This window comes from Phyllobates terribilis, unplaced genomic scaffold (genome assembly GCF_046119375.1).
Source record: "Phyllobates terribilis strain yellow unplaced genomic scaffold, ASM4611937v1 Scaffold_160__1_contigs__length_4322635, whole genome shotgun sequence".
NCBI classification, from domain to species: Eukaryota; Metazoa; Chordata; class Amphibia; order Anura; family Dendrobatidae; genus Phyllobates; species Phyllobates terribilis.
In genome coordinates this window covers 3,486,067-3,500,345 of record NW_027362920.1, presented here as the reverse complement: position 1 = coordinate 3,500,345, position 14,279 = coordinate 3,486,067, and the positions used below count along the sequence as shown (strand labels likewise).

General features: G+C 44.8%; 11 non-coding genes across 11 annotated transcripts; all 11 read left to right on the top strand.

Moving 5' to 3' along the window:
• Positions 1–276: 276 nt before the first annotated feature.
• LOC141207128 (U2 spliceosomal RNA) lies at positions 277–467 on the top strand. The gene has a single exon (XR_012277551.1). It is a non-coding gene; the product is annotated as a U2 spliceosomal RNA (small nuclear RNA).
• Positions 468–1,582: 1,115 nt separating this feature from the next.
• On the top strand, positions 1,583–1,773 carry LOC141207234 (U2 spliceosomal RNA). Its single transcript, XR_012277655.1, has one exon. It is a non-coding gene; the product is annotated as a U2 spliceosomal RNA (small nuclear RNA).
• A 1,115-nt stretch (positions 1,774–2,888) lies between these two features.
• Positions 2,889–3,079, top strand: LOC141207583 (U2 spliceosomal RNA). The gene has a single exon (XR_012277915.1). It is a non-coding gene; the product is annotated as a U2 spliceosomal RNA (small nuclear RNA).
• A 1,115-nt stretch (positions 3,080–4,194) lies between these two features.
• Positions 4,195–4,385, top strand: LOC141207201 (U2 spliceosomal RNA). Its single transcript, XR_012277622.1, has one exon. It is a non-coding gene; the product is annotated as a U2 spliceosomal RNA (small nuclear RNA).
• A 1,115-nt stretch (positions 4,386–5,500) lies between these two features.
• On the top strand, positions 5,501–5,691 carry LOC141207127 (U2 spliceosomal RNA). The gene has a single exon (XR_012277550.1). It is a non-coding gene; the product is annotated as a U2 spliceosomal RNA (small nuclear RNA).
• Positions 5,692–6,806: 1,115 nt separating this feature from the next.
• LOC141207233 (U2 spliceosomal RNA) lies at positions 6,807–6,997 on the top strand. Its single transcript, XR_012277654.1, has one exon. It is a non-coding gene; the product is annotated as a U2 spliceosomal RNA (small nuclear RNA).
• A 1,115-nt stretch (positions 6,998–8,112) lies between these two features.
• Positions 8,113–8,303, top strand: LOC141207582 (U2 spliceosomal RNA). The gene has a single exon (XR_012277914.1). It is a non-coding gene; the product is annotated as a U2 spliceosomal RNA (small nuclear RNA).
• A 1,115-nt stretch (positions 8,304–9,418) lies between these two features.
• On the top strand, positions 9,419–9,609 carry LOC141207410 (U2 spliceosomal RNA). The gene has a single exon (XR_012277749.1). It is a non-coding gene; the product is annotated as a U2 spliceosomal RNA (small nuclear RNA).
• Positions 9,610–10,724: 1,115 nt separating this feature from the next.
• LOC141207581 (U2 spliceosomal RNA) lies at positions 10,725–10,915 on the top strand. Its single transcript, XR_012277913.1, has one exon. It is a non-coding gene; the product is annotated as a U2 spliceosomal RNA (small nuclear RNA).
• Positions 10,916–12,030: 1,115 nt separating this feature from the next.
• On the top strand, positions 12,031–12,221 carry LOC141207143 (U2 spliceosomal RNA). The gene has a single exon (XR_012277565.1). It is a non-coding gene; the product is annotated as a U2 spliceosomal RNA (small nuclear RNA).
• A 1,115-nt stretch (positions 12,222–13,336) lies between these two features.
• Positions 13,337–13,527, top strand: LOC141207580 (U2 spliceosomal RNA). Its single transcript, XR_012277912.1, has one exon. It is a non-coding gene; the product is annotated as a U2 spliceosomal RNA (small nuclear RNA).
• The last annotated feature ends 752 nt before the right edge of the window (positions 13,528–14,279 follow it).

The window sequence follows — 14,279 nt, the reverse complement described above, 5'->3', positions numbered from 1 at the left end:
GTTCCACCCCACCCCCCGCCTTAATTGGTTCTCCTCCCTTCCAACGGTGTTGAGGCGGGTGGGAACAGCAGGGGGTGAAGGTGCTGTGTTTAAAGAGGTGGAGTTATGCAGATCTAAAACGCGTGGATTGCAGCAGCAGCAAGCCGAAAAGTGCAGGCATGTAAGGGATCTAGAGGTTGACAACATGTCTTCTTAACGGGAGTCCAGGAGCTCATCTCCACAAATGGACTTTTTAGGATCCTTGGGTGGCTCCGTAGTTTGAAACCAATTCTGGTTACCGCTTCTCGGCCTTTTGGCTAAGATCAAGTGTAGTATCTGTTCTTATCAGTTTAATATCTGATACGTCCCCTATCTGGGGACCATATATTAAATGGATTTTTAGAACAGGGAGATGGAAAAAGAGCTTGCTCTGTCCACTCCACGCATTGACCTGGTATTGCAGTATCTCCAGGACCGGTGCACCCCTTCTTTAATGCAGTTTCTAAAATCAGAAAGAATTGAATTCAATGTTTTTTGTTCATTTTGCTTGTTTGTCGGATTTTGGGATGGACTCTTTGGCTCTGCTTTTCTTCTCCTCATTGGATTTTTCATGTTCAAAGTTGCAGAAGCCAGATTACAAGCTCATTTTGGTTCAACTTCAGCAACTGTGCATTGCATTGCCATGTAATGTGATGCAATGCTATCTTTCTAGCTCTCCCTTTTTACTTCCTTTTGGATAAACAGACATATTAGGCAAGCATTTTGGAGCTTTCACCTAAATAACTACAGGTGGTGAGATAAGCTGCACAATATAATTGACCTTTCAGTATATTGTTGCACACACACCATCTATTTAGCAAATGCCCTTGTTATCAACAGCAGCCTTTTAAACTCACCTGAGCTAACAGGTATGTGCGCTGGTTACTCTGCTGCGCTTAAAATTTCTTTTTTGGTTTGCTACAATGCCTTTTCTGAAACGTTGTCTCCTTCTGCTGGAACACTGACTTCTTTCATTTAATGCCTGCAGACTATAAAAGAGAACCCAACCCAAAAAGTTTGGTTGATTAGTCTGTGGCATTCTGTTAAACTGTTGCTTATGGCGGTCTCTGTGAGCTTCTCAGCGACATTCAGCCAGCCAGGTATCCTGCCTGCAGTAGATGGAATGTGGCAATGGAACGCTGGCTGCGCGTGTCATAATAGGCTCTGAGCCTTTATATACCTGTGCACAGCAGCAGCCACCTTCAGTCTGCTGCTGGACAGCCAGCAGCAGCAGCAGCAGGAGAGGTATGTAATCAGGAGCCCTCCTGCTAAGGGTAGACAGCTGCTCGTTCCACCCCACCCCCCGCCTTAATTGGTTCTCCTCCCTTCCAACGGTGTTGAGGCGGGTGGGAACAGCAGGGGGTGAAGGTGCTGTGTTTAAAGAGGTGGAGTTATGCAGATCTAAAACGCGTGGATTGCAGCAGCAGCAAGCCGAAAAGCGCAGGCATGTAAGGGATCTAGAGGTTGACAACATGTCTTCTTAACGGGAGTCCAGGAGCTCATCTCCACAAATGGACTTTTTAGGATCCTTGGGTGGCTCCGTAGTTTGAAACCAATTCTGGTTATCGCTTCTCGGCCTTTTGGCTAAGATCAAGTGTAGTATCTGTTCTTATCAGTTTAATATGTGATACGTCCCCTATCTGGGGACCATATATTAAATGGATTTTTAGAACAGGGAGATGGAAAAAGAGCTTGCTCTGTCCACTCCACGCATTGACCTGGTATTGCAGTATCTCCAGGACCGGTGCACCCCTTCTTTAATGCAGTTTCTAAAATCAGAAAGAATTGAATTCAATGTTTTTTGTTCATTTTGCTTGTTTGTCGGATTTTGGGATGGACTCTTTGGCTCTGCTTTTCTTCTCCTCATTGGATTTTTCATGTTCAAAGTTGCAGAAGCCAGATTACAAGCTCATTTTGGTTCAACTTCAGCAACTGTGCATTGCATTGCCATGTAATGTGATGCAATGCTATCTTTCTAGCTCTCCCTTTTTACTTCCTTTTGGATAAACAGACATATTAGGCAAGCATTTTGGAGCTTTCACCTAAATAACTACAGGTGGTGAGATAAGCTGCACAATATAATTGACCTTTCAGTATATTGTTGCACACACACCATCTATTTAGCAAATGCCCTTGTTATCAACAGCAGCCTTTTAAACTCACCTGAGCTAACAGGTATGTGCGCTGGTTACTCTGCTGCGCTTAAAATTTCTTTTTTGGTTTGCTACAATGCCTTTTCTGAAACGTTGTCTCCTTCTGCTGGAACACTGACTTCTTTCATTTAATGCCTGCAGACTATAAAAGAGAACCCAACCCAAAAAGTTTGGTTGATTAGTCTGTGGCATTCTGTTAAACTGTTGCTTATGGCGGTCTCTGTGAGCTTCTCAGCGACATTCAGCCAGCCAGGTATCCTGCCTGCAGTAGATGGAATGTGGCAATGGAACGCTGGCTGCGCGTGTCATAATAGGCTCTGAGCCTTTATATACCTGTGCACAGCAGCAGCCACCTTCAGTCTGCTGCTGGACAGCCAGCAGCAGCAGCAGCAGGAGAGGTATGTAATCAGGAGCCCTCCTGCTAAGGGTAGACAGCTGCTCGTTCCACCCCACCCCCCGCCTTAATTGGTTCTCCTCCCTTCCAACGGTGTTGAGGCGGGTGGGAACAGCAGGGGGTGAAGGTGCTGTGTTTAAAGAGGTGGAGTTATGCAGATCTAAAACGCGTGGATTGCAGCAGCAGCAAGCCGAAAAGTGCAGGCATGTAAGGGATCTAGAGGTTGACAACATGTCTTCTTAACGGGAGTCCAGGAGCTCATCTCCACAAATGGACTTTTTAGGATCCTTGGGTGGCTCCGTAGTTTGAAACCAATTCTGGTTATCGCTTCTCGGCCTTTTGGCTAAGATCAAGTGTAGTATCTGTTCTTATCAGTTTAATATCTGATACGTCCCCTATCTGGGGACCATATATTAAATGGATTTTTAGAACAGGGAGATGGAAAAAGAGCTTGCTCTGTCCACTCCACGCATTGACCTGGTATTGCAGTATCTCCAGGACCGGTGCACCCCTTCTTTAATGCAGTTTCTAAAATCAGAAAGAATTGAATTCAATGTTTTTTGTTCATTTTGCTTGTTTGTCGGATTTTGGGATGGACTCTTTGGCTCTGCTTTTCTTCTCCTCATTGGATTTTTCATGTTCAAAGTTGCAGAAGCCAGATTACAAGCTCATTTTGGTTCAACTTCAGCAACTGTGCATTGCATTGCCATGTAATGTGATGCAATGCTATCTTTCTAGCTCTCCCTTTTTACTTCCTTTTGGATAAACAGACATATTAGGCAAGCATTTTGGAGCTTTCACCTAAATAACTACAGGTGGTGAGATAAGCTGCACAATATAATTGACCTTTCAGTATATTGTTGCACACACACCATCTATTTAGCAAATGCCCTTGTTATCAACAGCAGCCTTTTAAACTCACCTGAGCTAACAGGTATGTGCGCTGGTTACTCTGCTGCGCTTAAAATTTCTTTTTTGGTTTGCTACAATGCCTTTTCTGAAACGTTGTCTCCTTCTGCTGGAACACTGACTTCTTTCATTTAATGCCTGCAGACTATAAAAGAGAACCCAACCCAAAAAGTTTGGTTGATTAGTCTGTGGCATTCTGTTAAACTGTTGCTTATGGCGGTCTCTGTGAGCTTCTCAGCGACATTCAGCCAGCCAGGTATCCTGCCTGCAGTAGATGGAATGTGGCAATGGAACGCTGGCTGCGCGTGTCATAATAGGCTCTGAGCCTTTATATACCTGTGCACAGCAGCAGCCACCTTCAGTCTGCTGCTGGACAGCCAGCAGCAGCAGCAGCAGGAGAGGTATGTAATCAGGAGCCCTCCTGCTAAGGGTAGACAGCTGCTCGTTCCACCCCACCCCCCGCCTTAATTGGTTCTCCTCCCTTCCAACGGTGTTGAGGCGGGTGGGAACAGCAGGGGGTGAAGGTGCTGTGTTTAAAGAGGTGGAGTTATGCAGATCTAAAACGCGTGGATTGCAGCAGCAGCAAGCCGAAAAGTGCAGGCATGTAAGGGATCTAGAGGTTGACAACATGTCTTCTTAACGGGAGTCCAGGAGCTCATCTCCACAAATGGACTTTTTAGGATCCTTGGGTGGCTCCGTAGTTTGAAACCAATTCTGATTATCGCTTCTCGGCCTTTTGGCTAAGATCAAGTGTAGTATCTGTTCTTATCAGTTTAATATCTGATACGTCCCCTATTTGGGGACCATATATTAAATGGATTTTTAGAACAGGGAGATGGAAAAAGAGCTTGCTCTGTCCACTCCACGCATTGACCTGGTATTGCAGTATCTCCAGGACCGGTGCACCCCTTCTTTAATGCAGTTTCTAAAATCAGAAAGAATTGAATTCAATGTTTTTTGTTCATTTTGCTTGTTTGTCGGATTTTGGGATGGACTCTTTGGCTCTGCTTTTCTTCTCCTCATTGGATTTTTCATGTTCAAAGTTGCAGAAGCCAGATTACAAGCTCATTTTGGTTCAACTTCAGCAACTGTGCATTGCATTGCCATGTAATGTGATGCAATGCTATCTTTCTAGCTCTCCCTTTTTACTTCCTTTTGGATAAACAGACATATTAGGCAAGCATTTTGGAGCTTTCACCTAAATAACTACAGGTGGTGAGATAAGCTGCACAATATAATTGACCTTTCAGTATATTGTTGCACACACACCATCTATTTAGCAAATGCCCTTGTTATCAACAGCAGCCTTTTAAACTCACCTGAGCTAACAGGTATGTGCGCTGGTTACTCTGCTGCGCTTAAAATTTCTTTTTTGGTTTGCTACAATGCCTTTTCTGAAACGTTGTCTCCTTCTGCTGGAACACTGACTTCTTTCATTTAATGCCTGCAGACTATAAAAGAGAACCCAACCCAAAAAGTTTGGTTGATTAGTCTGTGGCATTCTGTTAAACTGTTGCTTATGGCGGTCTCTGTGAGCTTCTCAGCGACATTCAGCCAGCCAGGTATCCTTCCTGCAGTAGATGGAATGTGGCAATGGAACGCTGGCTGCGCGTGTCATAATAGGCTCTGAGCCTTTATATACCTGTGCACAGCAGCAGCCACCTTCAGTCTGCTGCTGGACAGCCAGCAGCAGCAGCAGCAGGAGAGGTATGTAATCAGGAGCCCTCCTGCTAAGGGTAGACAGCTGCTCGTTCCACCCCACCCCCCGCCTTAATTGGTTCTCCTCCCTTCCAACGGTGTTGAGGCGGGTGGGAACAGCAGGGGGTGAAGGTGCTGTGTTTAAAGAGGTGGAGTTATGCAGATCTAAAACGCGTGGATTGCAGCAGCAGCAAGCCGAAAAGTGCAGGCATGTAAGGGATCTAGAGGTTGACAACATGTCTTCTTAACGGGAGTCCAGGAGCTCATCTCCACAAATGGACTTTTTAGGATCCTTGGGTGGCTCCGTAGTTTGAAACCAATTCTGGTTACCGCTTCTCGGCCTTTTGGCTAAGATCAAGTGTAGTATCTGTTCTTATCAGTTTAATATCTGATACGTCCCCTATCTGGGGACCATATATTAAATGGATTTTTAGAACAGGGAGATGGAAAAAGAGCTTGCTCTGTCCACTCCACGCATTGACCTGGTATTGCAGTATCTCCAGGACCGGTGCACCCCTTCTTTAATGCAGTTTCTAAAATCAGAAAGAATTGAATTCAATGTTTTTTGTTCATTTTGCTTGTTTGTCGGATTTTGGGATGGACTCTTTGGCTCTGCTTTTCTTCTCCTCATTGGATTTTTCATGTTCAAAGTTGCAGAAGCCAGATTACAAGCTCATTTTGGTTCAACTTCAGCAACTGTGCATTGCATTGCCATGTAATGTGATGCAATGCTATCTTTCTAGCTCTCCCTTTTTACTTCCTTTTGGATAAACAGACATATTAGGCAAGCATTTTGGAGCTTTCACCTAAATAACTACAGGTGGTGAGATAAGCTGCACAATATAATTGACCTTTCAGTATATTGTTGCACACACACCATCTATTTAGCAAATGCCCTTGTTATCAACAGCAGCCTTTTAAACTCACCTGAGCTAACAGGTATGTGCGCTGGTTACTCTGCTGCGCTTAAAATTTCTTTTTTGGTTTGCTACAATGCCTTTTCTGAAACGTTGTCTCCTTCTGCTGGAACACTGACTTCTTTCATTTAATGCCTGCAGACTATAAAAGAGAACCCAACCCAAAAAGTTTGGTTGATTAGTCTGTGGCATTCTGTTAAACTGTTGCTTATGGCGGTCTCTGTGAGCTTCTCAGCGACATTCAGCCAGCCAGGTATCCTGCCTGCAGTAGATGGAATGTGGCAATGGAACGCTGGCTGCGCGTGTCATAATAGGCTCTGAGCCTTTATATACCTGTGCACAGCAGCAGCCACCTTCAGTCTGCTGCTGGACAGCCAGCAGCAGCAGCAGCAGGAGAGGTATGTAATCAGGAGCCCTCCTGCTAAGGGTAGACAGCTGCTCGTTCCACCCCACCCCCCGCCTTAATTGGTTCTCCTCCCTTCCAACGGTGTTGAGGCGGGTGGGAACAGCAGGGGGTGAAGGTGCTGTGTTTAAAGAGGTGGAGTTATGCAGATCTAAAACGCGTGGATTGCAGCAGCAGCAAGCCGAAAAGCGCAGGCATGTAAGGGATCTAGAGGTTGACAACATGTCTTCTTAACGGGAGTCCAGGAGCTCATCTCCACAAATGGACTTTTTAGGATCCTTGGGTGGCTCCGTAGTTTGAAACCAATTCTGGTTATCGCTTCTCGGCCTTTTGGCTAAGATCAAGTGTAGTATCTGTTCTTATCAGTTTAATATGTGATACGTCCCCTATCTGGGGACCATATATTAAATGGATTTTTAGAACAGGGAGATGGAAAAAGAGCTTGCTCTGTCCACTCCACGCATTGACCTGGTATTGCAGTATCTCCAGGACCGGTGCACCCCTTCTTTAATGCAGTTTCTAAAATCAGAAAGAATTGAATTCAATGTTTTTTGTTCATTTTGCTTGTTTGTCGGATTTTGGGATGGACTCTTTGGCTCTGCTTTTCTTCTCCTCATTGGATTTTTCATGTTCAAAGTTGCAGAAGCCAGATTACAAGCTCATTTTGGTTCAACTTCAGCAACTGTGCATTGCATTGCCATGTAATGTGATGCAATGCTATCTTTCTAGCTCTCCCTTTTTACTTCCTTTTGGATAAACAGACATATTAGGCAAGCATTTTGGAGCTTTCACCTAAATAACTACAGGTGGTGAGATAAGCTGCACAATATAATTGACCTTTCAGTATATTGTTGCACACACACCATCTATTTAGCAAATGCCCTTGTTATCAACAGCAGCCTTTTAAACTCACCTGAGCTAACAGGTATGTGCGCTGGTTACTCTGCTGCGCTTAAAATTTATTTTTTGGTTTGCTACAATGCCTTTTCTGAAACGTTGTCTCCTTCTGCTGGAACACTGACTTCTTTCATTTAATGCCTGCAGACTATAAAAGAGAACCCAACCCAAAAAGTTTGGTTGATTAGTCTGTGGCATTCTGTTAAACTGTTGCTTATGGCGGTCTCTGTGAGCTTCTCAGCGACATTCAGCCAGCCAGGTTTCCTGCCTGCAGTAGATGGAATGTGGCAATGGAACGCTGGCTGCGCGTGTCATAATAGGCTCTGAGCCTTTATATACCTGTGCACAGCAGCAGCCACCTTCAGTCTGCTGCTGGACAGCCAGCAGCAGCAGCAGCAGGAGAGGTATGTAATCAGGAGCCCTCCTGCTAAGGGTAGACAGCTGCTCGTTCCACCCCACCCCCCGCCTTAATTGGTTCTCCTCCCTTCCAACGGTGTTGAGGCGGGTGGGAACAGCAGGGGGTGAAGGTGCTGTGTTTAAAGAGGTGGAGTTATGCAGATCTAAAACGCGTGGATTGCAGCAGCAGCAAGCCGAAAAGTGCAGGCATGTAAGGGATCTAGAGGTTGACAACATGTCTTCTTAACGGGAGTCCAGGAGCTCATCTCCACAAATGGACTTTTTAGGATCCTTGGGTGGCTCCGTAGTTTGAAACCAATTCTGGTTATCGCTTCTCGGCCTTTTGGCTAAGATCAAGTGTAGTATCTGTTCTTATCAGTTTAATATCTGATACGTCCCCTATCTGGGGACCATATATTAAATGGATTTTTAGAACAGGGAGATGGAAAAAGAGCTTGCTCTGTCCACTCCACGCATTGACCTGGTATTGCAGTATCTCCAGGACCGGTGCACCCCTTCTTTAATGCAGTTTCTAAAATCAGAAAGAATTGAATTCAATGTTTTTTGTTCATTTTGCTTGTTTGTCGGATTTTGGGATGGACTCTTTGGCTCTGCTTTTCTTCTCCTCATTGGATTTTTCATGTTCAAAGTTGCAGAAGCCAGATTACAAGCTCATTTTGGTTCAACTTCAGCAACTGTGCATTGCATTGCCATGTAATGTGATGCAATGCTATCTTTCTAGGTCTCCCTTTTTACTTCCTTTTGGATAAACAGACATATTAGGCAAGCATTTTGGAGCTTTCACCTAAATAACTACAGGTGGTGAGATAAGCTGCACAATATAATTGACCTTTCAGTATATTGTTGCACACACACCATCTATTTAGCAAATGCCCTTGTTATCAACAGCAGCCTTTTAAACTCACCTGAGCTAACAGGTATGTGCGCTGGTTACTCTGCTGCGCTTAAAATTTCTTTTTTGGTTTGCTACAATGCCTTTTCTGAAACGTTGTCTCCTTCTGCTGGAACACTGACTTCTTTCATTTAATACCTGCAGACTATAAAAGAGAACCCAACCCAAAAAGTTTGGTTGATTAGTCTGTGGCATTCTGTTAAACTGTTGCTTATGGCGGTCTCTGTGAGCTTCTCAGCGACATTCAGCCAGCCAGGTATCCTGCCTGCAGTAGATGGAATGTGGCAATGGAACGCTGGCTGCGCGTGTCATAATAGGCTCTGAGCCTTTATATACCTGTGCACAGCAGCAGCCACCTTCAGTCTGCTGCTGGACAGCCAGCAGCAGCAGCAGCAGGAGAGGTATGTAATCAGGAGCCCTCCTGCTAAGGGTAGACAGCTGCTCGTTCCACCCCACCCCCCGCCTTAATTGGTTCTCCTCCCTTCCAACGGTGTTGAGGCGGGTGGGAACAGCAGGGGGTGAAGGTGCTGTGTTTAAAGAGGTGGAGTTATGCAGATCTAAAACGCGTGGATTGCAGCAGCAGCAAGCCGAAAAGTGCAGGCATGTAAGGGATCTAGAGGTTGACAACATGTCTTCTTAACGGGAGTCCAGGAGCTCATCTCCACAAATGGACTTTTTAGGATCCTTGGGTGGCTCCGTAGTTTGAAACCAATTCTGGTTATCGCTTCTCGGCCTTTTGGCTAAGATCAAGTGTAGTATCTGTTCTTATCAGTTTAATATCTGATACGTCCCCTATCTGGGGACCATATATTAAATGGATTTTTAGAACAGGGAGATGGAAAAAGAGCTTGCTCTGTCCACTCCACGCATTGACCTGGTATTGCAGTATCTCCAGGACCGGTGCACCCTTTCTTTAATGCAGTTTCTAAAATCAGAAAGAATTGAATTCAATGTTTTTTGTTCATTTTGCTTGTTTGTCGGATTTTGGGATGGACTCTTTGGCTCTGCTTTTCTTCTCCTCATTGGATTTTTCATGTTCAAAGTTGCAGAAGCCAGATTACAAGCTCATTTTGGTTCAACTTCAGCAACTGTGCATTGCATTGCCATGTAATGTGATGCAATGCTATCTTTCTAGCTCTCCCTTTTTACTTCCTTTTGGATAAACAGACATATTAGGCAAGCATTTTGGAGCTTTCACCTAAATAACTACAGGTGGTGAGATAAGCTGCACAATATAATTGACCTTTCAGTATATTGTTGCACACACACCATCTATTTAGCAAATGCCCTTGTTATCAACAGCAGCCTTTTAAACTCACCTGAGCTAACAGGTATGTGCGCTGGTTACTCTGCTGCGCTTAAAATTTCTTTTTTGGTTTGCTACAATGCCTTTTCTGAAACGTTGTCTCCTTCTGCTGGAACACTGACTTCTTTCATTTAATGCCTGCAGACTATAAAAGAGAACCCAACCCAAAAAGTTTGGTTGATTAGTCTGTGGCATTCTGTTAAACTGTTGCTTATGGCGGTCTCTGTGAGCTTCTCAGCGACATTCAGCCAGCCAGGTATCCTGCCTGCAGTAGATGGAATGTGGCAATGGAACGCTGGCTGCGCGTGTCATAATAGGCTCTGAGCCTTTATATACCTGTGCACAGCAGCAGCCACCTTCAGTCTGCTGCTGGACAGCCAGCAGCAGCAGCAGCAGGAGAGGTATGTAATCAGGAGCCCTCCTGCTAAGGGTAGACAGCTGCTCGTTCCACCCCACCCCCCGCCTTAATTGGTTCTCCTCCCTTCCAACGGTGTTGAGGCGGGTGGGAACAGCAGGGGGTGAAGGTGCTGTGTTTAAAGAGGTGGAGTTATGCAGATCTAAAACGCGTGGATTGCAGCAGCAGCAAGCCGAAAAGTGCAGGCATGTAAGGGATCTAGAGGTTGACAACATGTCTTCTTAACGGGAGTCCAGGAGCTCATCTCCACAAATGGACTTTTTAGGATCCTTGGGTGGCTCCGTAGTTTGAAACCAATTCTGGTTATCGCTTCTCGGCCTTTTGGCTAAGATCAAGTGTAGTATCTGTTCTTATCAGTTTAATATCTGATACGTCCCCTATCTGGGGACCATATATTAAATGGATTTTTAGAACAGGGAGATGGAAAAAGAGCTTGCTCTGTCCACTCCACGCATTGACCTGGTATTGCAGTATCTCCAGGACCGGTGCACCCCTTCTTTAATGCAGTTTCTAAAATCAGAAAGAATTGAATTCAATGTTTTTTGTTCATTTTGCTTGTTTGTCGGATTTTGGGATGGACTCTTTGGCTCTGCTTTTCTTCTCCTCATTGGATTTTTCATGTTCAAAGTTGCAGAAGCCAGATTACAAGCTCATTTTGGTTCAACTTCAGCAACTGTGCATTGCATTGCCATGTAATGTGATGCAATGCTATCTTTCTAGCTCTCCCTTTTTACTTCCTTTTGGATAAACAGACATATTAGGCAAGCATTTTGGAGCTTTCACCTAAATAACTACAGGTGGTGAGATAAGCTGCACAATATAATTGACCTTTCAGTATATTGTTGCACACACACCATCTATTTAGCAAATGCCCTTGTTATCAACAGCAGCCTTTTAAACTCACCTGAGCTAACAGGTATGTGCGCTGGTTACTCTGCTGCGCTTAAAATTTCTTTTTTGGTTTGCTACAATGCCTTTTCTGAAACGTTGTCTCCCTCTGCTGGAACACTGACTTCTTTCATTTAATGCCTGCAGACTATAAAAGAGAACCCAACCCAAAAAGTTTGGTTGATTAGTCTGTGGCATTCTGTTAAACTGTTGCTTATGGCGGTCTCTGTGAGCTTCTCAGCGACATTCAGCCAGCCAGGTATCCTGCCTGCAGTAGATGGAATGTGGCAATGGAACGCTGGCTGCGCGTGTCATAATAGGCTCTGAGCCTTTATATACCTGTGCACAGCAGCAGCCACCTTCAGTCTGCTGCTGGACAGCCAGCAGCAGCAGCAGCAGGAGAGGTATGTAATCAGGAGCCCTCCTGCTAAGGGTAGACAGCTGCTCGTTCCACCCCACCCCCCGCCTTAATTGGTTCTCCTCCCTTCCAACGGTGTTGAGGCGGGTGGGAACAGCAGGGGGTGAAGGTGCTGTGTTTAAAGAGGTGGAGTTATGCAGATCTAAAACGCGTGGATTGCAGCAGCAGCAAGCCGAAAAGTGCAGGCATGTAAGGGATCTAGAGGTTGACAACATGTCTTCTTAACGGGAGTCCAGGAGCTCATCTCCACAAATGGACTTTTTAGGATCCTTGGGTGGCTCCGTAGTTTGAAACCAATTCTGGTTATCGCTTCTCGGCCTTTTGGCTAAGATCAAGTGTAGTATCTGTTCTTATCAGTTTAATATCTGATACGTCCCCTATCTGGGGACCATATATTAAATGGATTTTTAGAACAGGGAGATGGAAAAAGAGCTTGCTCTGTCCACTCCACGCATTGACCTGGTATTGTAGTATCTCCAGGACCGGTGCACCCCTTCTTTAATGCAGTTTCTAAAATCAGAAAGAATTGAATTCAATGTTTTTTGTTCATTTTGCTTGTTTGTCGGATTTTGGGATGGACTCTTTGGCTCTGCTTTTCTTCTCCTCATTGGATTTTTCATGTTCAAAGTTGCAGAAGCCAGATTACAAGCTCATTTTGGTTCAACTTCAGCAACTGTGCATTGCATTGCCATGTAATGTGATGCAATGCTATCTTTCTAGCTCTCCCTTTTTACTTCCTTTTGGATAAACAGACATATTAGGCAAGCATTTTGGAGCTTTCACCTAAATAACTACAGGTGGTGAGATAAGCTGCACAATATAATTGACCTTTCAGTATATTGTTGCACACACACCATCTATTTAGCAAATGCCCTTGTTATCAACAGCAGCCTTTTAAACTCACCTGAGCTAACAGGTATGTGCGCTGGTTACTCTGCTGCGCTTAAAATTTCTTTTTTGGTTTGCTACAATGCCTTTTCTGAAACGTTGTCTCCTTCTGCTGGAACACTGACTTCTTTCATTTAATGCCTGCAGACTATAAAAGAGAACCCAACCCAAAAAGTTTGGTTGATTAGTCTGTGGCATTCTGTTAAACTGTTGCTTATGGCGGTCTCTGTGAGCTTCTCAGCGACATTCAGCCAGCCAGGTATCCTGCCTGCAGTAGATGGAATGTGGCAATGGAACGCTGGCTGCGCGTGTCATAATAGGCTCTGAGCCTTTATATACCTGTGCACAGCAGCAGCCACCTTCAGTCTGCTGCTGGACAGCCAGCAGCAGCAGCAGCAGGAGAGGTATGTAATCAGGAGCCCTCCTGCTAAGGGTAGACAGCTGCTCGTTTCACCCCACCCCCCGCCTTAATTGGTTCTCCTCCCTTCCAACGGTGTTGAGGCGGGTGGGAACAGCAGGGGGTGAAGGTGCTGTGTTTAAATAGGTGGAGTTATGCAGATCTAAAACGCGTGGATTGCAGCAGCAGCAAGCCGAAAAGTGCAGGCATGTAAGGGATCTAGAGGTTGACAACATGTCTTCTTAACGAGAGTCCAGGAGCTCATCTCCACAAATGGACTTTTCAGGATCCTTGGGTGGCTCCGTAGTTTGAAACCAATTCTGGTTATCGCTTCTCGGCCTTTTGGCTAAGATCAAGTGTAGTATCTGTTCTTATCAGTTTAATATCTGATACGTCCCCTATCTGGGGACCATATATTAAATGGATTTTTAGAACAGGGAGATGGAAAAAGAGCTTGCTCTGTCCACTCCACGCATTGACCTGGTATTGCAGTATCTCCAGGACCGGTGCACCCCTTCTTTAATGCAGTTTCTAAAATCAGAAAGAATTGAATTCAATGTTTTTTGTTCATTTTGCTTGTTTGTCGGATTTTGGGATGGACTCTTTGGCTTTGCTTTTCTTCTCCTCATTGGATTTTTCATGTTCAAAGTTGCAGAAGCCAGATTACAAGCTCATTTTGGTTCAACTTCAGCAACTGTGCATTGCATTGCCATGTAATGTGATGCAATGCTATCTTTCTAGCTCTCCCTTTTTACTTCCTTTTGGATAAACAGACATATTAGGCAAGCATTTTGGAGCTTTCACCTAAATAACTACAGGTGGTGAGATAAGCTGCACAATATAATTGACCTTTCAGTATATTGTTGCACACACACCATCTATTTAGCAAATGCCCTTGTTATCAACAGCAGCCTTTTAAACTCACCTGAGCTAACAGGTATGTGCGCTGGTTACTCTGCTGCGCTTAAAATTTCTTTTTTGGTTTGCTACAATGCCTTTTCTGAAACGTTGTCTCCTTCTGCTGGAACACTGACTTCTTTCATTTAATGCCTGCAGACTATAAAAGAGAACCCAACCCAAAAAGTTTGGTTGATTAGTCTGTGGCATTCTGTTAAACTGTTGCTTATGGCGGTCTCTGTGAGCTTCTCAGCGACATTCAGCCAGCCAGGTATCCTGCCTGCAGTAGATGGAATGTGGCAATGGAACGCTGGCTGCGCGTGTCATAATAGGCTCTGAGCCTTTATATACCTGTGCACAGCAGCAGCCACC